We start from the raw sequence: 26,400 nt of genomic DNA, 5'->3' as shown, positions 1-26,400 counted from the left end.
ATTATGGTAAACGAGATATGGATGATAGCCTGTGTCTGTAGTTCTGTATCAGAGAAGTGCTTTTGATGTTACTTAACAAGTATTCTGGGGATTAGTCCTATTGATAAATAAAGAACTCCTTTTTGTTCTTGAGGCAAAATGTAACCTGTGCAAAAGTTATCATTTCAACTTTTTTTTTTTTTTTTGAGATGGGGTCTCATGCATCTCAGACTTCCCTTGAACTTGTTCTGTCCTTGAACTTTTTACCCTCCTGCTTCCACTTCCCAAGGGTGGGATGAGACGTGCGTGCCACCACACCCAGTTTTACGTGGCACTGTCCATTGAACCCAGGGTTTCCTGTATGCTAGGCAAGCACTCTGCCAATCGTGCGGTGTCCTTAGCCCATAACGACTATTTAAAGCACGTGTCTCAGCAGCTCCCAGAGAACTCATAGGGTCGTGCAAGCCTTGCTGCTGTCTAATTGGAAAGATTTTTACTATCATAGAGGAAAGTCTATATCAGTGACAGCCAAAGCCCAGCAGTTAGCTGGCTGCATCTCCTTTTAAGAGAAACATCTGTTAAGAGTTTGTGGTGATATTTTGTTTGGGTTTAACAAGTAAAGCTTGTCTGATGATCAGAGTATAGAGCTAAGCCACTAGAGGCCAGGCAGTGGTGGCACACACCTTTAATCCCAGGACTCTGGAGACAGAGGCAGACCGATTGCTGTTAGCCCAAGGTTATCTTGGGCTGCACAAAACTGATCTAGTCTAAAAGAGAAACGGAGCTCACACAAAGGTGATCCCATTCTTTTAATCCCAGCACTAGGGAGGTGGAGACAGCAGGGATATGGCTGGGTGGAGGGGAAGAATATTAGGCGGAAGGAGACAGGAGTCCAGTACAGTCTGCGGCAGCAGTCTGAAGCAGTCAGTCTGAGGATGCAGTCAGTCTGAGAAGGCAGTCCGAGGACAGGATCGCTCCTTCAGTCTGCATTAATAGAGGTAAGAACTCTCTAGTGACTAGCCACTCTGCTTCTCTGATCTTCCAGCATTAACCCTATATCTGACTCTGGGGTTTTATTATTAATACCAAGTAAAATTCATGCTACAGTTGTTCTTGCGCTCTCTCTCTCTCTCTCTCTCTCTCTCTCTCTCTCTCTCTCTCTCTCTCTCTTCCTTTTGGTGACAGCATCTCACATTGCAACCATGTATCACTGCTTAGACAAAGGTTCTCTGTTTCGGTTCCCCAAAGCTAGGATCACAGGACCATGATGCTCAACTTTATCCTCTCATGGTCTTAACATATCTCAACTAAAGTTGAGAGATCAGTGGTGATTAAGAAGTGTTACCTGTGGGTCAGCACACAGAAGCTGTGCTCCAGAGGTGGCCAAGGTTGTACCTCATCCTGGCAGTCAAACTTGGCAGTGTAAAAATCATGCAGGTGGTACTGGTTTTGAAAGCATGAAGGGGCCATGGAGAACTGCTGAGGCTTGCACTGTGAGAGGTCAGGAGGGGCTCATCAGAATACCCCAGCATTTGGGAGATGCCAGTACCATGGGATGGACCACCAGGAACAGCAGCAGCAGTGGAGTGGAGCCTGTGTTACAAGACAAGCTGTGTGTGCTGCAGAGGGTGGAACTGGAAAAGGGACCCAAGCCCCTTGGAAATGCCCAGATTGTGAGTGATTCCCAGACACTTGGCATTGAGTTATTTACACTTTTGGAGTTTGGTTTTGCTTTGTTCAGATTGTGCTCTGGCTCTTCCCTCTTGAAGTAAGAACATATTCAATTTTTTTAAATTTTTTTTATTTTACTGGAGCCCACAGTTGTGAGACTAAATTTTAAAAGACTTTGGATTTGGATTTTAGAAGAGATTGACTATTTTAAAGGAACCAAAATTATAATTTATTTAAATTTGTAAAGGCTGGGATTTTAAAAAGATATTTATGATTTTAATGTGAGATTTTGGGTATGAATAAAACAGGAAAGATTGTGGCTTAATAGTGATGTGTTCATTGTGTTAAGTTGACAAGGGGTCAGTTGTGCTGACTAGTCTTATGTCAACTTGACATAAGCTAGAGTTATCTTAAAGGAGAAAACCTCATTTAAGAAAATGTCTCCATAAGATCTGCTGTAGGGCATTTTCTTAGTTAGTTATTGTTGGGGAAGGGCACAGCTCATTGTGGGTAGTGCCATCCCTGGACTGGTGGTCCTGGGTTCTATAAGAAAACAGACTAAGCAAGCAATGGGGAGCAAGCCAGTAAGCAGCACTCCTCTATGGTCTCTGAATCTGCTCCTGCCTCCAGGTTCCTGTCCTGTCTGAGGTCCTGTCCTGACTTCCTTCAGTAATGAACAGAGATATGGAGGTGTATGAGAAATAGACCCTTTCCGCCTCAACTGGCCTTTTTGGTCATGGCGTTTTATTGTAGCAATAGAAACCCTAACTAAGACACTGTGTAACTCCAAAATGAATAAAGACAGAGGAAAAGTATAGATGCATAGGTTCCAGACGCATGCTGGCCAGCAGCCCATCAGAAATGGTGAGCTTGTGTCTCTGTGAGAAACCCTGTTCAAGGCAATGAGGCAGAGAGTGATAGAGGAAATGACCTGAATCCTGCTCTGGCCTTAACATGTGCGTGTATAGATGCCTGTACCAGGACACTCATGTACATGCACCAAACCAAAAACATACACCAAACACGTGTACCGCACTTCACACACATACACACACACACACACACAAAACACCACATCACATGCACAAGCACATCACATAACTCACACACACACAAGCACATCACACATACATGACATCATACACAAGCACACCACATAAGGACACCACGTAACACAGAAAAATGCAATACACACACAAGCACCCAGCATAAGCACATCACACAAAAGAACATCACACACCACATCATCCACAAGAACGTCTCTCACACAAGCATACCGTATCATGCACACACAACACACAAGCACACCACAAATACACACAAGCTAATCACACACACAAACACATCACATATGTCACTCACAAGCATACTACATCATATACAAATACATCTCTCTTTCTCCTTCTCTATCTCTCTTACACACACACACACACACACATACACACACACACTCAACACCCCTCTGTTCCAGAGTCTATTAACCAGTTTTCTTCCTATTATGTTATTTGATTTACTTCCAACCCTTCTTACTTAGAACAAAGAGACAACAACGTGCACGTGTAACCACTTCCTACATATGTAAGCACGCGCGTATTAAATCCCTGAAGGTAAGGCTGCGGAGTCAAGCATTGGCTGCCTAACTGCTCCCGCTGGAGGCTGACAGGACATGCCTGCCCTGCAGCTCTGACTCAGAATGTGTTTGCCCACACTCTTACTAATCCATGCAGACCTCTGCCAACTACCCTGTTTGCTTTCATTAGGAATTTTGTCAGGACTTTTATCACTTCTTTACTGCAGCCCTTTCATCGCCTTCACCTAGATTCTCTGTTGCACGTCTGGTATTTATTTGATAGGAGATATTTATGAAGTTAAGGGGCTGTGTGTCTATAATATGTTTTTCATCTGTCCTTTGGCTTTTTAAATAGTCTTGTTTTCTGTACAGGAACAGAGGTAATCTGTGAAGAGTTCCAGTCTGCTAGGACCTGTGAGGTGTTACAGGAGCCTCCCAGAGCAGTGTTACTAGGTGATCCTGAAACAGTGTTACTGCTTCATCACATTGATACATCCTATCCTGTGCCTATGGTTTCAACACTCTGTTTAACTGTTGCTACAAATGAAGTTCTTCTGGTCTTCTGGTGTAAGGCAGGGATGCATTTTTCTCAGTGAGATAATTAAAGTAGTTGCCCCGTTTGTTTATTTTTGAGATAGGTTCTCATACTGTAGCCTAGGCTGCCCTAGAACTGCCTAGGAAAACAGAGCCCAAAGGCAGATGGGGTAGAAGTTCTTCACTTTCAATATCTAGTTGTACGGCCCTGATAAAATAGTCTAACCTCTTTAACAGGGTTCCCTCATCTCCTAAGTGGTAGCAATTATTGCATGTAAACTGTTCAACAGTGGCACCGGGGATCTGCCCAATCTCCTGGTTGTTTACCAAGTCACCAACATCACCATTAACTGTAGCAGGGAGGCCACTAGTTAGTTCCAGGCTGCTTAGCCCCGAAATAATCACACAGAAACTGTATTATTTAAATCATTGCTTGGCCCATTAGCTCTAGTTTCTTATTGGCTTACTCTTACATCTTAATTCAACCCATCTTTTTTAATCTGTGCATCACCATGAGGTTGTGGCCTATCAGCAAAGTTTCAGCATGTCTGTCTCCTGCGGTGGATCCATGGCTTCTCCTTGACTCTGCCTCCTTTCTCCCAGCATTCAGCTTAGTTTTCTCCACCTGGCTCTGTTCCCCTATAGCTCTGTTATAGGCCCTAAGCAGTTCCTTTATTAACCAATGATATTCACAGCATACAGAGGGGAATCCCACATCAATTAACTGATAGCTCCAAACTTAGATTTGCCTCCCCCCAGCCTTGTTGACACAGATCACTGGAATGCACTGGCTTCCTTGCTTTCTCCCCAGTGTAGGTGACCTTCTTTCAAGACAATGAGTGACCCCAATGTGTCCAGCCTTGGCCGCTGTAAGGGGGATTCCGAGATTTTCTGTGCCCTATTCACCACTCAACTTTTACCCACTGTTTAATTTTTTTTTTTTTACATTTTAAGTTTATTTCTATGTTTATTTGTGTGCATTTGCATGGGCATTTGCATGGGCACACATGTGCATAGAAATCAACGGTTGCCTAGATATTGCAGGAGTTGCAGGGACTCAGGATCAAACTCAGGTTGTCAGGCTTGGCAACAGGTGTCTCCACCCACTGAGCCAACTTGCTGCCCCCCTCACATTTTTAAAAGAGATGTTTTTGCTTTTGGAGATTATAATTACACCATTTCTCTCTTTCCTTTTCCTCCTTCCAGATTCTGCCATCTCCTCAATGTTTTAACTAGATGAACTAAAAAAAAATATTAAATCAAACCGTTTTTAATTTAGATGAAATGAAAGCAGAAATTGCATGAAGCACTGAGGGAAGAGTGAAATCTCGCTAAAGGTGAGTTCCCTGGTCTGTTAAAATTAGCTTGCCTGTTTGGCAGAGTGAACCGAAGTTCAGAGTATAAAGATGACCAGAGACCTAAATTAAAACTTTTGTGTCAGGCTCAACCCTCAGACCCATCCTTGTAGCTGTAGTATTTGGTCTTACCTGCTATTGGCATGTTGGGCCGATCAGAAGTTTTATGATTAATTTTTTTAAGTTATTTTCTCAGTTTTTCTTATGTAGAGAAAGGGTATTACTCTGGCACACCTCTGTGTGGGAGGCCCCTGAGCAGTGCCTGCAGTTTCTAATACATCACAGGAGAAACTGGAGGAGTTAGCCTCTACCCGGGAAACCATTACTTCCTTTTGCCCTGTGACCTATGGAGTGGCAGTCACCTCTGCCTCTCCTCAGCCTTAGGGAAGGATGACACAATTCAGTGGAGCGAAGTAGCAAATCTTTGAAACTTGAAAGGGGAAATCTATAAAGTGATAGGTTGCCGAGTCCCACTTTTTTCAGGATTGGGGGTGGGTTGGGCTAAGAAAGAAGACAAATTGACTTACCCGATCTCTCAGGAAGGTTAGGGGATCCGAGTTGGAGGAGGGATCTGCACCTTCTCTTCCTGGAGACCTTGTTCAGATGGGAACTGGCTGCCCAGTGATCTGTAGGAGTCTGGCCTTCTGGGGTTGGCAAAATCCAGGGGTGAGTTTAAATTATAAACAAGTTACAGGCCATAGAACTCGAAATCCTCTTTAGAAGATAATTCAGAAGAAGTAGCAAGCAGGGCTTTGCCATAGTGGGTGAAGTATCCTGGGATTGGGCCAACCGTATACCTTCACAAGTGCACTAAAAACACACTTGTTTTGTGTGTGTGTGTGTGTGTGTGTGTGTGTGTGTGTTGTTTTTGTCTTTTGAGACAGTCTCTGAGTGGCGCTGATTGGCCTGGAACTCACAGAAATCTGTGTGCCTTTGCCCTCGTTGGTCAAAGGTGATTTACTCATTGTGTTTGCTATCCCGTTACTAAGACTGGCTTTGAAGTCCCGATTCTCTGGTCTGAACCTCTTAGGTGCTGGGATTATGAATGTTCGTCTCTGTGACGAGTCCAAAAGGATGCATGGTAGGGCATGTGAATTAGACTTCAAAAAGAAAGAAAATGCCATTTTAGGGGCTCTGGAGAGGCGGCTCTGTAATTAAGAGCAAGTACTGTTCTTCCCAAGGACTGGAGTCTGTTTCCCAGCACTTGCACTGGACAGCTGACAACTACCTTTAAACTCTAGCTCCAGGAGATCTGTCTCCCTCTTCTGGACCCCAATGGCACCTGCACTTACATGCATAGACACACATGGACATACTCTCGTACACATAACTAAAAATGAAGTAAATCTTAACAATATTGTCTTAAAACAAGCAAGAATGTGAAGCTGGGCACGATGGTGCACCCAGGTTCTAGGAGGGGTTAAACAAGAGCGAAGCCAAAGCAAAGGTTGGTTTGTGTTACAGTGCTGAGCCTTCATAGTGTTTAGTTACTGTAGTGCTAAATGCTAAGTCCTTGTGGTGCTGAGCTCCAGTGTGACAAAGGAACAGATGCATGCCAGAATGTCACAGGGCAGAGAGTCCTACTCGTAACTGCACGGGAGATAGTGGCCTTGGGGAGCAGGCCTGCCACAACCCCTATCTATATTTTCTGCTCAGGCCTAGATGGGTGCACTCAAGAACTTTGATACTATCCCAGAAGAAAAATAGAGGAAAGAAAGAGAATTAACAGAAGTCAGGTTTGAGAGATGGGATCAGCACATTCAGTAAGCCTTATTTTCTGTGCTCCTGACTATGACTTGAGGTGTTTGTGTGTGCTTGTGCGCGCATCTGGGTTGCTCCGGTTTGGAGAAGATCCATGATCAGGTTTCCTTCTGCCCCCACAGGTGGCAGGCAAGCAGGGCAGGTTGGCTGCAGGGGACCCCACTTTAAGCCCTCTGGGTTTTTTTTTTTTTTTTTGGATGGAAAAAGTGTCTGCAGTCTGGGCAAGCAGACGGGGCTCTTCGGAGGCCAGGGATATGCCACTGTCATACTTATAACTGATTCTTGTTCGTCGTGATTCAGGCTTCTGTTCCTCACATTTAAAGATCTGAGCCCAAAGCATATTGGGAATCTGGGGGAGGGAGGAAACGAACCAGTGAAATAAATAAGTCACTCTTTCTGACATGACACCCGCTCAATGCTTAGCTTTAGCTGTGGCTTTTTAGATGCATGTGTGTATGTACCTATGTGCGAGCTATCACAGTTCTTTCGGAAAAGGCTCCTTTAATATCCTGGGCTTCTGCTAGTCTAGTCCCCAGTCTCTCTCTCTCTCTCTCTCTCTCTCTCTCTCTCTCTCTTTCTCTCTCTCTCCCTCCCTCCCTCCCTCCCTCCCTTCCTCCTGTTAAGCCAGTCCCTTCTGGTGGGAGGGCAAGTGTGGTACAGTCTTCTATTGTGTGTGTAAAACAGAGCCCTATCAGTGGGGAAGTAACGATAACATTTGTAGTTGTGGAAGCGAAGATAACAGGAATCAGGTCTCTGCTCTGGGGAAGAAAGGAATGGCCTGAGCCTCACCAGGGCCTGGGTGTTCTGCTGAGAGGTGAGTCAAATGTGCTGATGTGTTTTTGTTTCTGGCCCCTTTTCCGTCCTGCAGTTCTTTTTAGCTAACACACTTCACACTCCTTCAAGACAGGAGACCCTACCCTAGATGGCAAGCCTCTATTGCCCCTCCTTGCTTAGCTCCCTCTTGGCTAGTTTTCCTTACATCCAGTGATTTAGTGTTTCCTTTCCTCTCCGGCAGGTAATCTGACCTCTAGAATGGAAGGCAGGCGAGCTAATGTGTTCATTGCGGCAGAGGCCAGTGGCGTGATAGCATCAGTCTGCAGCCCATTTGGATGTCTTACAGAAAGGTGCTAGGCTGGGGCTGCCTTTGCTGGTGAGCTTTCCAAATCTGATTTCCCTGTGGGGGTTTCTGTTTCACTTCCCCCCCAAACAGCACACAAACAGATTGACACCAGGGAGTTTTAACAGTGGCAAAAACTCCACGTCCTGATTCCCAAAGCATAGCAGGCCCAATACACCACCCCAGGGAGAGAAGGCTTTTGTGTAATGGGGGCCAAAGGCCTTAAAAGGTGAGCTACTTGTAGACAATATAAAGTTAACTTTATTAGATGTGGGCTATCCCAGTTTCTCTGCCAGCTGACTTGTCCAGTTTCATTTGGGGGTTGTAGTTTGGTTTGGGGAGACGTGAGGAAGAAGTGGCCACGATATCTTTTTCGTTTTTCATGATAGGGTTTCTCTGTGTAGCCCTGGCTGTCCTGGAACTCACTCTGTAGATCAGGCTGTCCTCAAACTCACAGAGATCCACAGAGATTAAAGTTGTACGCCACCACTGCTCGGCAATAGCCATGATATAACCCAGCACAGAATGGTAGCCCATTCACTTCTGCTGGCTGCCCATCTGATGCCTGTAAGCCCAGATCCATAATTGCAGTTTTTAATAAAATGGAGGCTGAGATAGACCTTCTATTTGGCCCGAAGCACCCCTATTTGTTGTAAAGTGAGGGGTCTTTTTTTTTCTTTTCTGCTGGATTCCTAGGTGGATGACCCACGTTATTCCCCCTTTCTACTTCTCTCTGTGTCCAGAAGAAAAGGGAACTATGAGTGTAGATTTGGGTTTCTGAACAGCAGCCACGGAGTCTACGGCTCACCTAGGGCTGCGGCTAAGAGGAAGCTCTACCAGGAACTGCAATTTTGTTTTTAAATACGCACACGTTTCTTTCCCTGTCTCCAGACAGAAATTTTTGAATTAAAAAATAACTTTGAACACAATGCAGATGTTGACATTTTAAAATCAAATCCAATTGGTCCTGTTGTTGCTAAGTAACTGGTGGACTCCAATCGGCTGGGGTTCTAGGATAGAAAAGATTCTGGGAGACAAGAAGACAGAAAGCTTCCAGGATTGCCTAATTCCTTGGGCTGAGGGCAGTGAGCTAGGGCAGGTGGAATCTCGCGATGCTCACCGTTGGAAGAGCGGAGCTCTTGTCTGAGCATGCATTTTAATTTGACTGTGTCAATTCTCATTATCTATCTACATGGATTCCCCTCTTCGGGTTTGCAGAAATAATTGAGGAAAAAGGCCGTTTCACTCGCTGCATTTTTGGCATTGATAAAGACATCTGAAGCATTTCAGACAGTGTGGGAGCCAGTATCACAGGCGGGCTTTGAAGATGTTCTTTCAATTGAGTTCTGACAAACAGTGGCAAACAGACCAATTAACCCCAGAATCTAAGTCCTGGCTGCTTTCAACTCCTTTCAAACGAAATTAGCCCTTGATGCTAATGAAGTGGGTGTCGGACCATTTCAGATATCAGCTGAGTAGATTGAGTCGGTTGGAATAGAACCATTACGCTGCCTGGGCAAAGAGGAGCCTGGAGCTCGTGTGAAGTTTTGATACAGTTACTGTCTGAAGAATAGGGGGGAAAATCCAAACTATAATAGGAGCAAAAAATTCCAAGTGCAATGCTTAAAAAAAAAAAAAAAAGATGTTGGTGGAGGAGGGGGAGAGGCTGCAGGGAGGAAAGAAAAGGAAGTATCTGGGAGTGGCCGTGCCTTGCAGGGTTTGTGGTTAGAACAAGTATTGTGTTTAGGGCTCACTCAGTAGTGATAAGCCTCACTAATACGTCTCTCTTTGCCAAGGTAGCCTTGTAGCTTGACTTGTTGATTCCTTTTCGATTTTTTTTTTTAGAGCTTTGCGGAGAATGCCCGGGTGCCGCAGGCTCTGCAGGTCTGTAGATGAATTACCAAGGCCAGGGGTGTGGACCTGTGTTACCTGGATGCTGACAGGAAGAGGAAATGGTTTGCCAGGGGGAACTGTTTTCACAAAATGGGACCACACGACTCAGACCTTGTGTGATTTTGCTTAAATGTCTATTACTTTCACCAAAGAAATAGAGCCTTTGTGGGTGCGCTCTCTGAAACCGGAGGACATTAGGGCCTATTCTGCAAGCATTTTACCAACAAGAGTAGGAAGGGGGTGGGAGAAGTCTAGATAGCCGAGAAGAGAGCAGAAAGGAGCAGTGTTCCATGGGACAAGAGGCTGGGGCCATCATCACTGGGACGACCTGGAGGCAGAGGAGGGGCCTGTGTGGTCAAGCTCCTCTTCCTCTGCAGCTAGGCTGTGTATGAAATAAAAAGCAGAGTTTTAGCTTTAAGGAATCTCATCGATCCTTCTTCCATCTCTGACTTCCCCAGTCTGCAGAAATCCAGAAAAAAAGGGAGACCAGGAGGTAGGCTGCTTGCACACAGGAATGTGGCTGAATGCCGAGACCCTATTCTATTCTCCTGCCTTACCTGGTCCCTGGTTCTTCCATTGCAGTGAGTCACCTGAGCACTGAGTAAGTGGCCTGCTGGTGAGGGGTGATGGCTGGTTCTGACTGTCAGCTTGACAGAGTCTAGGATCTCTTGGGAAGGATGTTTCAGTGAGAGATCGTCTGGACCGGGCTGTCCTGTGGGTGTGTCCGTGGAGGATCAGCTTGTCTGTATTAATTGAGGTGGAACGACCTCCCCACTGTGGGTGACATCAATCTGTAAGCAGGGGGTCCTGAACTCTGGAAGAGCAGAGAGAGTGAGCCCAGTACTAGTGGGCATGCTTTCGCTTCCTCTCTGCTCTTGACTGGATGTGACTAGCTGCTTCAAGTTCCTGTTGAGTGAATTTCCAGAAAATCCTGGGCCATAACCTAGAACTGTGGGCCAGATCAGCCCTTCCCTGTTTCTGCCAGGGTATTTTCATCATGGCAATAGGAAATAAAACTAAGACAAGAATCAAAGTTTAATTGGTCGGGTCAGCATTCTGAACTTGTGACAGGTGCTTTCTTTCTTTCTTTCTTTCTTTTTATATGGCACTATGCTCTTAAATTGGCTATGGGTTGAGGGATTAGGGTGTCTTCTGGTTGGAAGGCACAAGTTCAGAGTAAGGAAGATTTCTTCGAGTATGACTGAGGCCAGAGTATACCTTAGAGGCACCCTTCCTGATCACCTTTCTGGATTTATTTTCTCAGACTTGACCTTGTTATTTCTAGTCCTGCTCCCCTCCCAACCATGTATAACTCTGATACCCAAATAGTAGGAAGCCTGACTTGGTACAACAAGGTATTCCTCTAGCACTAAGTACTGACCCTCTTTTTAGATTTAACGCAGTCCTTATGTCTCCAGACAAAATAAAGTTCCAGACTAGTGTAGTCTTTTATGGGAGTCTACATCCTTTGTCTACCATGTGGGTATCACCTCAGTCTTCTGGATATCAGTCATCCACTCCAGCATCCAAAATGAACAGCTACTTTATTTAGCTTCTTTCTTAATTCAATGTCTATTTTGAAGCAAGCAAGGGCAGAAACCAACTCTTCATAAACATAGGAGACTCTTCTTTCCCAAGGACCCATGAGGCATGGCCCATGAGGCAGCAAACGAAGGTGGCAGGCCAAGCCCCAGAGAGCAGGCTGATGTCTGTAGAATTGTGTACTAACCTTCCAGGCAACAAAGGTTGCTGCTGAGCTGTCCTCATTCCGTTGGGAAAGACCCCAAGGTGACACCAAGACAGGAGAGGACTTTCCCAAATGCCTGAAGGCCTGCCTACCTCATGTCAGTGTGGTGCCCCCCGCCCCAGAGGGGTGTAAGTTGGAGTGGGGTTGTGGGTGGTAGAGGATTCCAGCCACACACGATTATCTAAGTTAACTCTCCCTTCGATTCTCTTTCTCTTAGCCTGGTGATCTTTATCCCGTACCAAGTACAGGACTCATCTTGTTTCTGTTCAATTCCTTGGTTGAGAATGGCTTTTTCCTCTTAGGTGCTAGGGTTTGAACTCTGGTCCTCCACAAGATCTACGAGTGCTCTTAACCAGTGAGCCTTCCTTCCAGCCCCAGCCTCCCCCTTTTGAACATGAAGGAAAGAAGTTCCAATCAGCATTCCCTTCCAACCAAGCTTCTGCTTCTCTCTCACCTGCGGAGAGCAAGGAGGGTAGAAATAGGGAGATCTTGAGTAGAATGTGAGACTTAATCTCTGTGGTGAACAGAAATTTGAACTCAGTGAGGAGACATAGTGGACAGGCGAAATGGGAGTGCCGTGTGGTGAGGGGAGGGGGTGCTGTGTGGTGAGGGAAGCGGGTGCTGTGTGGTGAGGGGAGGGGGTGCTGTGTGGGGAGGGGAGGGGGTACTGTGTGGAAAGGAGAGGGGGTGCTGTGTGGTGATGGGAGGGGGTTGCATGATGGCAACCCTTCAGTCTAGACATGAATTCTGATGCTTAGGAAACTCAAGGTCATGTAGCGAAGAAGACAGACCATGGGATATAGTTGGTATTTATGTTGCCTCTGCCATGACAGCAATGGAGGGAAAATGGGGTTTAGAATGCTATAGGAGAATGTCTGAATCAACTGCTGAACCTAAGCTGACAATGCAGGAAAATGAAACAAGGGGGAAAAAGGGTTGAAACCAGGGCAAGCGAACAGTGGACAGAGAGGCCTGAGGAGAGCCATGAGGAGGCACGAGGAAGGAAGAACGGCTGTGTTCTGAAATTGTGTCCCAATCTGTAACTGTATTATAAGCATTAGAGGTATTGCCTGTCTAGATACCAGGTAACTCCTTGGGAGTGGAGAATGAGGTCTGTGGAAACGAAAGGTCAAGAATTCAAGATGGCAGACTTGGGAGGGCTGTTCACCTGCAACTCGGAGCTCCTCCCAAGGGTAGTGGTCCCACTGGAATCTGACTTCTGATCCAGCTATGGGATCAAGGTGGAGATGAACAGGTGCTCACAGGCACTTGTTTCCCATCTGCTTCCGGGCACTGAGTCTTAGGGGTCCAAGTCTACTTCAAGTATAAATGTCCTTCAAGGTTTCCCTTGAATGCAGTGTCTCAGCCACATGGGTAGCTTAAGGGAGAAGAACTGAGAGGAACTGAAATGTGGGTGACTCTGTCTGATGACATCTGCCTTTGATGCTGTAAACACCTTGTTTTTGTCATACCAATGTCAAAGAGCATAATCTTCTAAGTTTACTCCATGACCTTTGGCTGTCCAAAACCACACAATATTGTACCTGCAAGCTTCTTGAAAATGGAAAGAATTGTTCTGTCAGCTTTCACTCAGTGTGTTCGTGTCCTAAAGAAGCACTTCTGGAAGCACGTTGGACATCAAAGTTTTATCACTCTTCTATACTAGGCTCTCACTGATGCAGGGCTTGAAAAAGTAACCCAACTGCCCCCCTCCATTCCCTTAAAGATTAAAGTGAGGAAGTCACATAGATCGCCAATTCTACTTTCTAACTCACAGTGAGTGATCAACACATGTGTTATTCTTATCTGACCTTTCTAGGGTCATCCATTCAAGTCTTATTCACAGAGAACAGAGTTGCACACTATTTAAATGAGTACAGTTTTCTTTACTTCCCCAAATGTCAAAATGTTTTTAGAGAATTATTGAGAAGGCCGAAGAAGCAGGTTTTAAGTTGACAAGTGCTGATGGGAGCCACTGACTCCTGCAATCCAAAGACACCAGGGTCCCCACCAACACTAGAGAGCAACCACATCCACTGTGACAAACACTAGCCAGGTGGATGTCTCCTATTCCTGACACCCATGAAGCCAAGACACTGAAGTTGCTGTGCAGAAGCTAAATGCCTTCAAGGCCAGGTTTATCAGAAGTGAGAGTCAACAAGGCATTCCTTCTACCTTCCTCGTATTGAATTCCATGCTTGAATCTGATTGGGCAAGATGAGCATGTACATGATGATGTAGTTGCCGGAGCATTCAGGAAACTGAATATAGTTCTAGGCCCTACAACTCAAGCAGGTGTATAAGAAGAAGGGTAGAATGGGTGTTGAGTACCAATGGGTATTGAGTAGCAATACATCATGCTAGACGTGTCTCATAAGAAAGGTAACTGGCAGGATGCTGACCAGTTCTTCTTGGTATAACTACTGATACTCCCTGTGAGGTTATAGAATACAGATGAGGAGAGGGCAGGGATGAGCCCAAATTGCTGTGGGATGATGCTCTTGTACACTGTAAAGATTTGTCACTTGTATTGGTTTAATAAAACACTGATTGGTCAGGAGCCAGGCAGGAAGTATAGGTGGGGCAACCAGACTAGGAGAATTCTGGGAAAAGGAAAGCAGAGAGGCAGTCACCAGTCACATGCAGAGGAAACAAGGTGGTAATATATTATTGAGAAAAGGTACTAAGTCATGTGGTTAAACATAGATAAGAATTATGAGTTAATTTAAGTTGTAAGAGCTAGTTAGTAATAAGCCTGAACAATAAGCTAAACAGTTTATAATTAATATAAGCCTCTGTGTGTTTCTTTGGGACTGAATGGCTAAGGGATCAGGTGGGACAGAAACTTCCATCTACACCAAACTCTATAATTCTCCTCAGTTTCCACCAACTGTGAGCATGGCTGCTGTGCAGTATGCATCCCCTGGACACATCGCCCTTTGTGCTCCCTGTCCTGGGTGCGGTCGGCATTAGTGCAAGGTGCTCTGAGCCAAGACTCTGGCTGCCCTTTGTTATTGACTAGGTGTGACTTCAACCTTGCTCCTCATTTGCCAACCAACAACCCCCTTGTCACATTTAGCAGCCTCTAAGCTTATGAAAAACACATTCGCATGTGGTCACTCCATTCCAGAGCAGCATCGAAGAATCACATATCTCTTTTCAATATAAACATTGTCAAAACCACACTATTTGGGTCTGCATGGTTTCTGGTAAAACGGGCTGTTAAACCTCTGTCCCTGCAAACGTGGTCATAAATAGGCAATAAATCTTGATAGGTATATAGGACTGCTGAATTTGGACTCAAACTTGCTCATCCTCACAAGATCAAGTTCAGTTTGCTAGTTCAACCCTCTTAGCTTGGCAAAGATTTATAAATGGAAATTTTGCAGATTTCTTGTGAAAAAAATCTCAGAGAGAAGAAGGAGCAATATTGAACGTTAAAATGAAAGCTGAATTTCACTGTTGGAACCCAGGCCAAAATTGGGTCCTTGGTCTTTTGCTCTATGGAGGTCAAATATGAATTTCTGGATTCTGTCTTATTGACATTTCAAGGGACTAGAGCCATCTCCCCAAATGTGAATGAGAAGGTTAGTGTATAGATTCTGTTGAGAATTTCTTCAGCCTGGGTGACATTCCTAAGCACGGCCACCTGCTCAAGAGAGTCTCACCAGGGTGTCCTCACAAGAATATTGACCAGAAGAGACTGCAAATGTCACATGGCAGTCAGCTTTCTTCCACACTATACATTAACAAGCCTTTCTTTGAAGCACAGTCGATAAAAACTCAGAGGGAGAAATTGGGGTTCAACCTGAAGGTCAGAAAAGCAAAATAGCCAGCCATTGGCTCTTTCAACCTCAGTCTGAAAATGGCGATCCTGCCTCCAGGAATCTCAGAATGAGACTGTGCCTGAGAGCTGTCTCCTCCTCTTTTATAATCCTCTCTCTTTCTGGGAATTAAAGGTGTGCACCACTGGGATTAAAGGCATGCACTGCCAGGTTTCTATGGCAACTACTGTGGCTTCTGGGATTAAAGGTGTGTTATCACTGCCTAATAGTAAAGTTGACCAGTGGGGCTGTTTTACTCTCTGATCTTCAGGCAAACTTTTCTTATTAAAATACAAATGAAATGCCACTGTTTCTCTTTAGTGAACAGGGGCACGAAGCTGTCTACCACAGAGCAGAACTCTTCTCTGGGAAGGCACAGTTTTACGGTTGCACATTATAATCTCACATGGATAAAGTAGTTATTTCAGTGCCTCTAGCCTGGCTTCCCCATTGGAGAGTGGCGTCTGGGAATGAAGTCATTTTAAGAAATCCCAGGTGGAGAAGAGGAATTGACTGTTAATCCCTTTTGACCCCTCTCTCTTGCCCAGATCCAATGGTGTGTCTAGCTCACCTCTTCCTGGGCTCTGGGAGGGTTTTGTGGGTCAGCCAGCTCCTCTTATCCGCACCCCATCCTCCTCATGGTTTTCCGTTCTTAAGCAATCTGTATTGGGCTTCCTTATTCTTACAGCTGGTAGGATCTTTGAGAAGTGTCCCCGTGGTCTGTCAACATAGACATTTTACGCCTTTAGCCTTGATACTGTTTTGTTCACCTTGGTAACCTACGCTCCAAATCATTGATTTGTCGCTTCATGGAGCCCCTTCCTTTCCTCCAGTCACCCTCTTCTTCTCCTCTCACTTTGGGAAGTGGACGGGCCTTGGCTGGACAAGGAGCCACTGGACTGGTGTGAGCAGCTTCCTCTCCAGGGCAGGAGGGTACCCAGAGAAGCCAGTGGGGAATGGAACGATGCAGGCACCTAAGACCTCACATAAGAGGAGCTTCCAGCTGATGGGAAGTGTAAGGGGAGAGAGGGTGAACTAGAAGAGCGTAAAGTCAAGCGCAGACCTTACGCCTCCCAGTTGTGCCAAGAAACAATCAGCTGGGTTTATAGGTGTGTGTGTGTGTGTGTGTGTGTGTGTGTGTGTGTGTGTGTGTGTCCATGAGCAATAAGAAGCACAGGACATATTCCTCAATGATAGTTTCACATCCATTTAGATATATTCAGCAAATCCACTCAACACTTAGGCATAATACTAACGTTGTGCTGGGCAGAGAACAAATTTGATAATGAAGATGCTTCATGCATCGTCTGCTCTCTCAACTTAATGGTGTGGGACTCAGTTTCCCAAAAGTGATGTCTTCAGTCTCCTCGGGCAGTGAGAACAAGACCCCTCAAGCTGAGTGACTTTGACCAATGCTTTGGGTAGTTTCTGGTGAGGGCGGGGCTTGAACACAGCTGCTCCGTCCTTTCCTCTGAGCATGTGCAAATAGAAAGTTCTCTGACTGCGGCTCTCACAGGAACACTTACCCTCTGGATCAGGGCTCCTTCACATTCAACCTTAACTGCTTCTTAAAGACCCGCTATTGTCTGAAAGCTTGAGTGTTTGTGCGAAACCATACGTCATGTCTTCTTATTTATTTGTGTGTGTGCACGTGCACAATGGCATGTGTGTGGAAGTCAGAGACAACTTGTGGGAGTCAGTTCTTTCCTTCTATTGTTTGGGTCCCAGAAATTGAACTCAGGTCATGGGTCTTGCCTATCGACACCTTTACCACTGAGCCATCTGGCGAGCCTCAGATTTTATGTCTTGAAGCCTAGGTGAGGTCTTTAAAAGTAACAACTTGGATTATGGGGACTGAACCCTCAGGAGAGGGCTCAGTACCCTTGTAAAGCAAGTCTGAAGGAATCTTCTAGTACCTTCGACAGTGTGAGGCTGCAGCAAGAGGAGCTGTTCCCACAGCAGAAAGGCCACTTTGTGAGACAGGGAAGCCATCTGATCTTGGACTTCGTGGCATTCATAACTGTAAGCAACATATTTCAGTTTTGATAGCTACCCAGTCTGAGGTGTCCTGCTGTATCACCCCAGATGGATGGTGACAGGGCCTCATCTACACACAGAGTCACGCTGGCTGCCATTATGTCTAGGGACGGACTTGAGGAGGAACGGAGTTTAACCCACAGCAGAAGAAATGGGGCTAAATGTTCTCTGAAAACAATTTTAAAATAACACAGAAGGAGGAATTTTTACAGAACTTAGGGATTTCCAGCAAGCAGACACAAGGCTTTGTAGGATTCAACACTACCCAGGTCACTTTGAGCCCCTGCCATCTGCTCTCACGTGTTCCCTTCATTCCCCAGGAGCAATCTCTAGGGTTCATAGTTTCTGACCCTGCATCTGACCACTAAGGTCAGGGGATCTTCCAGGTCCTTAGCTGAAGCTGTTGAAAACTGAATCCTGCCCTCCTCAAGCATTTTGAGGAGCAGTGTGACAAGAACTGGCTTGTAAGGCCTGGGTAGTTTTTGTAGCTATCAGAAATGTAATTTTTCTCTCTCTCTTTTTTTTTTAAATAACGGAGAATGAGTGACCAAGTTTCTCTATCTGCTTTCTCCCCCACACTTCCCTCCGTGGTTCTGAGTTGTTCTGTGGGCCAGGAAATTCCTGCTTTCATCTCAGAGCACAGTGTGGAGTCACAGAGCTTCTTTTTTTCCTGGTTGTGCAAAATTGAGCTGGGTGGGTACATCATGGTGCTAAGCTGTTCCCTGGGGCTGCCAAATTGAATCTTGGCTTATGTGCTTATGCCCGTAAAAGGTTGCTTCAGGCATAGCAAAAGGCCAGGCATCATCTTGATGTTTTACACACACACACACACACACACACACACACACACACACACACACACACGTACGCACAACATTATCCACCAGGCCCTGTACCACAGATTACAAACTTGAGGTCCCCATTCAAATGATGTTTGCTGAAGGAAACGGATTTGAAAATTCTTTGAATGGAAAGTTCTGCGGGTCTGGACAGTGTTCAGAGACGCAAGAATAACCCTATCGCGAGGTTTTACTGAAAAGCCGGTTACCAGGAAGCTCAGGATCATCTCGCTGCGGCTTTCACTGAATGCGAGGTTTCTAACCTCTCTCAGCTGGTGACGCAGTTGGAGCCACTTCTGATGATTCACTGGGGAGTGAGCCACCATCTTTGTCTCTTTTTATCCGCCCATCAGCTCAACCACAATTGGCTCATGCCTGTTCACGAGCTCCGGCCTAAGGGCCAGAGCACACCCTTGTACGTGTACGCATGTGCACCCGCTCCACACAGATTCAGCCGCCTTTCCCCTCTCCTCCCTGGCCACTTCTGCATATCGACCGAAAATTAGATCAAAGATGGCCTGCTTCACATCCGATGGCTGGAGAGGGTGGGAAAAGCTGATCCTGTGGGTTTCCTTTTGAACTCAAAGAATGCTGGAGTGGTGGTTCTGATGGGTAGGGGCACATACTCCGTTTCCCCTGCTGTTAGGACTTAAATGACTGATTGTTTCCGTGTGGCATCTCCTACCAGGGGTGAGGCACGGGTGGAGCTGGAGGTGGGCACTTCTGGGGCACAGTTTAGGTGTGGGGAGGTCCCAGGCTTTTAAATCTCTCTCCCTTTCTATGTCTACCTTCCTGTCCAGCAACCGAGAGCAACTTCCTGAGCTCTGTCCCTGGACTTCTAAGGCTCTTTGGTCACTAGCTTTTGTGGTCTGATCTTCAGTGAAAAATCAATGATGAGTTTCCGGAAGTGGGGTTGGGGGCAGGGAGCAGCAGAGGGGAGAAGGCAAGAGTCTGGGAGAGGGTTGAGGCGGTGTTGTGGGGACTCTGCTTCTTGTTTTGAATTTTAAAAAGTATGTGTGTATGTGTGTGTGTGTGTGTGGGGGGGTGTGCTTGAGCATGTGCACACATGGGAAAGTGAGGGTAACTTTGTGGGAGTTAGATCTCTCCAACCACCATGTGATTTCTGGGGAGTACACTCAGGTCTGCTCTGTGGAAGACATAGCAGGGTAAAGGGGATGGGCCTGCTTCGGGAGAAGTACTGATTATAGGTCAAAACTGTTCCCCTAGAGGCTGAATGTGCCGATCTATGTGAGGTCGAGGGGCCTGCAGCCTCTGATCACAGGAAGCACAGGGGTGCTAAAGACTTTTACCTGGCTCAGAACGTACTTCAGGCCTAGCTTCCCACCTGCTAACCATGAGGTGCTCCTGTTTTTCTGTGGCAAGAAAGAGGCCCCTAAATCACATTGGCCTAAGCTGAGGCATAGACCGTGAGTGTAAGAACAACCTTGAGCCTGTCCAAGTGCCCTTGTTTTTTTTTTTAAATTTATTTATTTATATATTAAAGATTTCTGTCTCTTCCCCGCCACCGCCTCCCATTTCCCTCCTCCTCCCCCAATTAAGTCCCCCTCCCTCATCAGCCCAAAGAACAATCAGGGTTCCCTGCCCTGTGGGAAGTCCAAGGACTACCCACCTCCATCCAGGTCTAGTAAGGTGAGCATCCAAACTGCCTAGGCTCCCACAAAGCCAGTACGTACAGTAGGATCAAAAACCCATTGCCATTGTTCTTGAGGTCTCAGTAGTCCTCATTGTCTGCTATGTTCAGCGAGTCCGGTTTTATCCTAGGCTTTTTCAGACCCAGGCCAGCTGGCCTTGGTGAGTTCCCGATAGAACATCCCCATTGTCTCAGTGTGTGGGTGCCCCCCTCGCGGTCCTAGTTCCTTGCTCGTGCTCTCTCTCCTTCTGCTCCTGATTTGGACCTTGAGATTTCTGTCCGGTGCTCCAATATGGGTCTCTGATTCTAGAGAAGCTAAATAAGAAGGAGAACCCAAAGAAAAACATATAGGCATCCTCCTGAATATTAACCTTCATCAGGCAATGAAAGGAGACAGAGACAGAGACCCACAGAGGCTGGGGAGGCATCCAGCAGTGTAAGTTCCTGGCCAGCCGTGAACCTTTGCACAAGTCTGAAGCTTCGTAAGCCTCGGAGAGCAAGGCAATTCTCAGTGTAAGTCTGCAAAAGGCTTCAAAAGAAAACAGAGGGAAACCGGATCTAACCTGCTGTTGCGGGAGGTCCTTCTGCCCCTCCAACCAATAGCTGCTGAGATACCAGCCCATTGGGACGTGGTCTCTCTCCCTTTAAAAACGTGGCTACTTCCTCCGCGTTCTCTCTCTCTCTCTTCACTTCCTGCTCCATTGTCAACTAGACTCCCTGGTTGCGCAGAGGGCTGTTGTCTGGGATGGTGATCTGTAAGTTTTTCCCTCTTTAAATAAATACCACCCTATTAATCATAATTCCAAACTGGTGTGGCATTGTTTGTGACTTACGCCTTCAACCTGCCATCCTTCTTCTAGGCTTCCTCTGGGCAGGCTGGAAAAAGGTGATTTCAGGGAAGCCCAGAGAAGGCAGCAGGTTTTGGGGGGGGGGGAGGCTTAGGAAGCATCTTAGCGGATGAATGAGAGATAATTTTAGAAGAAAGTTTGATAATGGGACAGGCCCAAGCTGTCACCGAGAGGTGTCAAGCTTCCTTAATCTGCTGGAATTTAGGGAAGTTTTACAAAATCATGGGGATGTACGGATTGGCGCTGATTGGTGTTGATGAAGCCTCAGAACGAGCATTGCAGTAAAGCAATGCATGCTGGTTAAGTGCTGAGGAAGACTGGTGTGAGAATGGAGGGCATGAGACTTTGGGACTTGTGGGTTTACAGACTTCCATTATGGAACTACTCCTGCTAGGGCTGACTTCCAGCTACCCAAGTGATGTCACTGGATGCAGCCTCAGGAAGAGACCTGCAGACTGCGTGTTTCCCAGTTCCATCATGACTGGCACAAATAATCCAACCTTAGTTGCTCCCTGGCTTTGATGTGAGGCAAGCTGGGGCAGGGAGGCCCTGATCTGGTTGCCTGTTGTCAGATAGGAGTTGACAGCCTGCTTCAAGATGGCAGGTCAGGCTGTTTTTTTGGTTGCTATGACTTGGGCTGGGGGTAGGAAAGTCACCTACAGGTCACTGCCTCTTGAAGGATGTTATTTAAAATTCTCTTTTAACATGAATCCCAGGGAATCAAATGCAGCAGAGAAATTCCAGTAAGCCCAGAGGATTCTGAACAAAACACCGTGCTAGAGACAAAGTATCACTGGACTTCAGGGGAAAGTGCCCATGGCTTGAACTGACTCTTTTTAATGATGTGTGAGCTGACCTCGGGTAACTGGATCAACAGGGGTCAAGGGGTCATCCATCTTGTGACTGGTGAAGATTACTGGAAAAAGGAGGCGATGCTGCCTCCTTTGGCACTCTGTGAACACTCCATATGTCTTGCATTTTAAAAGACTAGACCCGAATTAAAATCCTAGGCCTGAAAGTATAATTCCACTCTTCAGTCTCGCTGGTTCAGTGAGAAAGCCCCTCCCTTACCAGACACCTTTGCTTTGAGGGTAGGGTTGCAATGGTTTGGCTTTAGGAGTGCTGAAGGAATAGCCTCTCCACCTTCCAGATAATATGGAAAAGTGAGGTCACATGGTCTCTCCAAGAGACAGCCCTACTTCTGAGTGTCTTTGATTGATCAGGGTTCTGTATAGACTGAATAAACAAATGGTCACACCCCAATATGCAGCATCTATCTCCTAAATGAACTAAAGCAAGAGGGGGGATTTGCTGTTTAATGGCTTATCCCTATTAGCTTCCCTCTCCTCAAGACACTCACTTCATATGGAATGTGGTAACAGGAGGAGTTAGGACAAACTCAGGAGGTAGTGGGAGCCGCGAGAAGCTTTGGACCAGGGGCTTCAAGCTATGCCATTAGTAGGCAGCGTGGGGAAGGTGGACTGGGAAGATGGGATGCAGGTAGCAACGGTCCATGGAGATGGAGCTGGACATGGCAGGAAGGGAAGAGGGCAGATGAACGGCGAGTGCGTGCGTGCATGCGTGTGCGTGCGAGTGTGTGTGTGTACCTGTGTCTGAAGGGCAGATGATGACCTTGAATGTTGTTCTTCAGACAGACCCTGCACTCACTGAGTAGGCTAGACTGGCTAACCAGGGATGCCCCGGAGCCTTCCCGTCTCTGCTTCTCATCACTGGAGTTTTAAGAGGCACCGTAACACCCACCTGTCCCAAAAACTGGGTTCTGGGGATTGAACACAGGGCCTCATTCTTACAAAGCAGACAGTTCACTGACTGAGCCATCTCTGGAGCCCTTGAAGGCTCCTTGATGCCCGCATCTGAAGCTTGGCTAGTGTACTGGGGACACCAAGGGTGCTATTTTCCACGGGTGAAGCTGAATTCCCAAGTGGAGAGAGCTGAGTGCTGCTGGGCCCTACAGACGAGGTCACACAGCTGTTTTTCTGTCAGCTTGCTAATCAGTGTTCAGTGCAGAGGCCGAACTCTGAGGGCAACTTTCATCAGACTCCAAAAGCGGGGGGACGGGGAGTGGGGAGGTGAGGAGGTGGGAGGGTGTCGGGCCCCACTTGAGTCTCAGGGTTGGAGGCCATTTACAGGGAGTAAACCAAATTGGTTTGTGTGTGTTTGCAACTGGTACCTACGAGGTGATATTATTGTTGTTATTACTGAAAATTTTATTGCATTTATTTATTTGGTGGTGGTAGTGGGGTGTTTGTGTGTGTGTGTGTGTGTGTGTGTGTGTGTGTGTGTTTGGGCCTACACATGCCAAGCTGTCTGATGTCAGCACCTGACAACTGGCAGATATTGGGTATTTTTTTTTCTTCCTTGTGGCTTCTAGGGGGATTGAACTCAGGCTGCCAGTCTTGGCAGCAAGCACCTTTACCGGTTGGTGAATATTTATTTAGCAAATTATCCTTTAGACTTATTCATGACACACACACACACACATATATATACATATATATATGAGTATTTTGCCTTCATTTTTGTTTGCACACTGTGTGTGTGTGGTGCCCACACAGGTCAGAAGGTTGCATTGGATTCCCGGGGAGTGGAGTTACAGATAGTTGTGAGCCACCGTGATGGTGCTGGGACCCAAACCCTGGGTCCTCTGTGAAAACAATGCTTTTCACTGCTGAGCCATCTCTCTAGATTCCCCAGGTAGGTATTATTAATGTCTTCACAGATGAGGACATCAGTGCTCAGAGAAGAGCTGCAGAGTCAGGAAATACTGACTCCAAGATTGAAAAGGCCACCTTTACCTGTTCTGCTAAATCCAACCTGCTCTTGCTCCTTCTTCACCATGAAAATTTAGGAACTAGCTGAGAAGGAGTAGAAGTCCTATACATAGCCTGTGCTATTTAAAATAGATGCTGTCAAAGGTCTGTATTTTTAGAATTCATTGCCAAAGGCAGGCAAAGCTATGTGTAGGTCTGGCCCCGCCCTCTGGCTTTGGCTCATCTCCTCTAGCTCCAGGGCATCTGAAATAGTTTCCACATAGGTGCCTTTCCCTTTGTCTCATTGTGATTTTACTTTATGGAAAAAGATAAACGCCTTGTGTGACTTCTGTAAAGTTGGGATTCACCTGCCTAGTGCTTTTTCTTTTTATATGTTCTGATTCCCAAAATGGTAGGTGAATGAAACCATTTTGATAGACACCTCCCCACAGACAACCACTCTGCCTGATAAAAATCTCAACGTTTAGCTGGTCTAAGCTAGTCATAGACACTCCCCACCCCTGCCCCACACCCCACTTTCTTTCTGGGGGGGGGTGATTTTATGAGGGAGCATATAACAAAGATCTGGCCAACAATGTGGAGTGTGGAACTCTGACAATGGGTGGTGTGTACTATAAAGAAAAACCCCTTTGCCCCCGCTGCTTTCCTTCTCTTTAGAGTGTGAGGGCGGCAGAACAGAAAGATGGAAAAGTCCGAAGTCTTGGGTGAACAGTGGGAAGTGTTGAGGTGGTTAATCAAAATCCCATGACTAACCTCTAGTTCAGCTGTTGTTTGAGGCGAATGATGTAACCTACTTTCTGTTAGATATTCTGATACTTGTGGCTCAATGTATTCTTAGCAAGCAATTATTAATTTGTGAAAAACAAGTCAAGGGAGAATGACTAACTCTCTGAAAGAAGAGTTGACTCGGAGGTTCAGGGAAAGCGTGTCTTGACACCTGGATCCATCCTTTGGTTATTAATCAATGGTATGCCAATAATTGCAGCAAGCTACCATTTATCACATTGAAGAGTTTTCTTATCTTAATAAGGAGCATTTTGGTTGCAAGTGATTAAACCCAGAAAATGACACTGGTGTGAAAGGTGGGAAATTTAAATTTCAGTTAAAACTGGACCCAGGGCTTGGATGATGTCATGGAGTCTTGGTCCTTCTCTATCACGTTCTTCTCCTCTTCTTTGAGTTGACAGTGGGTCCAAGTTCCAAGCAGCAGCCACAAGGCTGCTGGACCTGCTACAGCATCTGCGGTGAGCTCCTCATTTTCATGATTGCTGTGGCCGGGACCAGCTGTGAGCACTGGAGACGACAGAACCTCGTCCAGGCACCAGCCGCTCAGTACAGGAGAGCCATCTCGGCGGAAGGTCTGCAGACTGGGAATGCTGCCTCCCCAGAGGAAAACAAAGGCTGTGTCTGCAAGGACATCGAGTCTGGAGCTGGAAAACCTGGAGCTGTTGGCCCCTCCACTCTGGTTTCTTTAAAAAAAGGCTGAGCTTTCTGGAATCGACTGGATGAAGTAAAGAGTAATTGTTCCTATCTTTAGTAACACTTCTTTTCTGGAATATTGCAACCTCTTCTTAACAAATACCATCCTTTTTATACTATGTCAGCTGTTTTTGGAGTGTGTGTGTGTGTGTGGAGAGAAGAGAAGAGAAGAGAAGAGAAGAGAAGAGAAGAGAAGAGAAGAGAAGAGAAGAGAAGAGAAGAGAGCTGAATTGCCATGCAAATCTAGACCTAGCTCTTCCAAGGAGGCTTGCAAATTTAGTAAATAAGAATACAGGTGGAGGGCTGGGATGTGGCTAAGTCTGAAAACCCTGGGTTTGATCCCCAGCATCCCAGAAACTGGGCGCAAGGTGCCTGTCTGTAATTACAGCATTCAGGAGGTGGATCCGAAATTCAAGGTCACCCTCAGCTAAATAGCAAGTTTTGAGACCAGCTTGGGCTGCATGAATCCCCAATTTAAAACTAACAAACAAAAGCTGTTAAATTTGAATTTCAGACAAACAACAAACAACTTTTTTTTTTTTGAAGCACAAATGTTCCAAGAATCATTTGGGATTTATTTATGTTTACAAATATTTGCTGTGTAGTCTATGGAGTTCAGCTTGAGTAGGTGCCTCGTATTTCCGCTTGCTAAACCTTCTCCCAGGCTCGCACTCTCTCTTCTGTCCATAGGATCGATTTATTCTGCCTGCTCTTCATCTGGGAAAGGCTGTGTCTAAGAGATGGGAGTCGGTGGACACAGAGGGGGAGGAATGTGTAGAATATGCAGACTTAAAAATTATCAAATAGGTTAAAAGTCCTTTGAAAAGCCAGGCATTGGTGGCACGTGCCATTTAATCCCAGCAGTCAGGAGGCAGAGGCAGGCAGATCCCTGTGAGTTTGAGGACAAGGCTACACAGAGAGACCCTGTCTCAATTCCCAGGAAACACCATGAGTGCTTTTGTCTGCTGACAGATAAGCAGGAGGTTCTCCAGTTTCCCCCATGGGTCGGGAGGCAAGGGAGCACATTCTTTGACAACTGGGGTTATTTTGTTTTTATTTCTAATTCACTCTATTTCAGGAGCTTTAAAATCTTTAGAGCCTACATCAGGGCAAGGAGGGCATTTGTTTATGCAACCATGATGTAAAGATGCATTGCCTTGCCTGCCTAAGGCACCTGATTGGTCGAATAAAAAGCTGAATGGCCAATTGCTAGGAAGTAGAAGGATAGGTGGGGCTGGAGGGCAGAGAGAATAAGAGTCTAGGCTTAAGAGAGATGGGAAAAGAAAAGGAAATACCCAGGGCC

The 26,400-nt window shown here is 46.2% G+C and overlaps 1 long non-coding RNA gene across 5 annotated transcripts in view; it reads left to right on the top strand.

The window, feature by feature from the left end:
* The first annotated feature begins 7,333 nt into the window (after positions 1-7,333).
* Positions 7,334-26,400, top strand: part of LOC126515978 (uncharacterized) — an 81,656-nt gene continuing 62,589 nt past the window's right edge. The window contains exons 1-5 of one of the 5 annotated variants that reach the window (XR_007595968.1): positions 7,334-7,684; positions 7,886-8,020; positions 9,833-9,871; positions 10,339-10,481; positions 24,799-25,128. This is a non-coding gene — a long non-coding RNA (uncharacterized lncRNA). The remainder of the gene's footprint in view (positions 7,685-7,885; positions 8,021-9,832; positions 9,872-10,338; positions 10,482-24,798; positions 25,129-26,400) is intronic. The other 4 variants (XR_007595970.1, XR_007595967.1, XR_007595969.1 and 1 more) reach the window with 4 other exon arrangements.

Source organism: Alexandromys fortis, unplaced genomic scaffold, assembly GCF_014885135.2.
Source record: "Alexandromys fortis isolate MF-2015 unplaced genomic scaffold, M_Fortis_MF-2015_v1.1 scaffold_146, whole genome shotgun sequence".
Classification (NCBI taxonomy): Eukaryota; Metazoa; Chordata; class Mammalia; order Rodentia; family Cricetidae; genus Alexandromys; species Alexandromys fortis.
Note: the sequence above shows the minus strand (reverse complement) of the source record. Positions and strands in the feature narration are given on the sequence as shown.